This window comes from Eucyclogobius newberryi, unplaced genomic scaffold (assembly GCF_026437365.1).
Source record: "Eucyclogobius newberryi isolate DKJ021-1_F unplaced genomic scaffold, fEucNew1.0.hap1 SCAF_17, whole genome shotgun sequence".
Classification (NCBI taxonomy): Eukaryota; Metazoa; Chordata; class Actinopteri; order Gobiiformes; family Gobiidae; genus Eucyclogobius; species Eucyclogobius newberryi.
Window position 1 is genome coordinate 14642308 of NW_027315801.1, and position 1525 is coordinate 14643832.

Below are 1525 nucleotides of genomic sequence, written 5' to 3' on the forward strand. Positions count from 1 at the left end.
CTGTCTATCTCTAAAATAACCTCATGTATGTCAGACTTCTACTGTGCAGTTTGCAGCTTGTTTTTATCAAATTGGGTTGGTGCACACAGTGATTGGAGCTCTCGCCTCTCTGGGTGGAGTTTGCGTGTTCTCCCTGTGTTGCCGTGGGTTCTCTCCGGGTGGAGTTTGCGTGTTCTCCCTGTGTTGCCGTGGGTTCTCTCTGGGTGGAGTTTGCGTGTTCTTCCTGTGTTACAGTGGGTTCTCTCTGGGTGGAGTTTGCGTGTTCTCCCTGTGTTGCCGTGGGTTCTCTCCGGGTGGCGTTTGCGTGTTCTCTCTGTGTTACCGTGGGTTCTCTCTGGGTGGAGTTTGCGTGTTCTCCCTGTGTTACCGTGGGTTCTCTGGGTGGAGTTTGCGTGTTCTCCCTGTGTTGCCGTGGGTTCTCTCTGGGTGGAGTTTGCGTGTTCTCCCTGTGTTACCGTGGGTTCTCTCCAGGTGGCGTTTGCGTGTTCTTCCTGTGTTACCGTGGGTTCTCTCTGGGTGGAGTTTGCGTGTTCTCCCTGTGTTACCATGGGTTCTCTCTGGGTGGAGTTTGCGTGTTCTCCCTGTGTTACCATGGGTTCTCTGGGTGGAGTTTGCGTGTTCTCCCTGTGTTGCCGTGGGTTCTCTCCGGGTGGCGTTTGCGTGTTCTCCCTGTGTTACCGTGGGTTCTCTCTGGGTGGAGTTTGCGTGTTCTCCCTGTGTTGCCGTGGGTTCTCTCCGGGTGGCGTTTGCGTGTTCTCCCTGTGTTATCGTGGGTTCTCTCTGGGTGGAGTTTGCGTGTTCTCCCCGTGTTACCGTGGGTTCTCTCTGGGTGGAGTTTGCGTGTTTTCCATGTGTTACCATGGGTTCTCTCTGGGTGGAGTTTGCGTGTTCTTCCTGTGTTACCGTGGGTTCTCTCTGGGTGGAGTTTGCGTGTTCTTCCTGTGTTACCGTGGGCTCTCTCCGGGTGGCGTTTGCGTGTTCTCCCTCTGTTACCGTGGGTTCTCTCCAGGTGGCGTTTGCGTGTTCTTCCTGTGTTACCGTGGGTTCTCTCTGGGTGGAGTTTGCGTGTTCTCCCTGTGTTACCGTGGGTTCTCTGTGTTCTCCGGCGTACAAACACAGGCATGCATTAAGTGAATTGGCAACTGTAAATTGTCCCTAGTGACTGAATGTGGCTGTGAATAATTTTCTGCGTCTCTGTGTTAACCCTGTGATGAGCTGGCCCCTGCTGGCCCCTCCCTCAGGCCCAAAGTCACTGGGATAGGCTCCAGGTACTTCCAACCCCATAACGGGAATGAGCAGCAGAAGATGAATGAATGATTTAACTGGACGACATGTCTCTTCTCAGTGGTTTTACCATTTGTTGTTGTTCAGTCTGGATTACAGATGATTTACATTGTTTTTCTGATTTCTCCTTTAGTTGCTATGGATGTGAACTTGGGACATAACAACAATTCCTCTTCTAAATTCCACCATCATTCTGTGTAAATGTAAAGCTGTACCTCTTTGCCTCAATTATCGTCCGTCA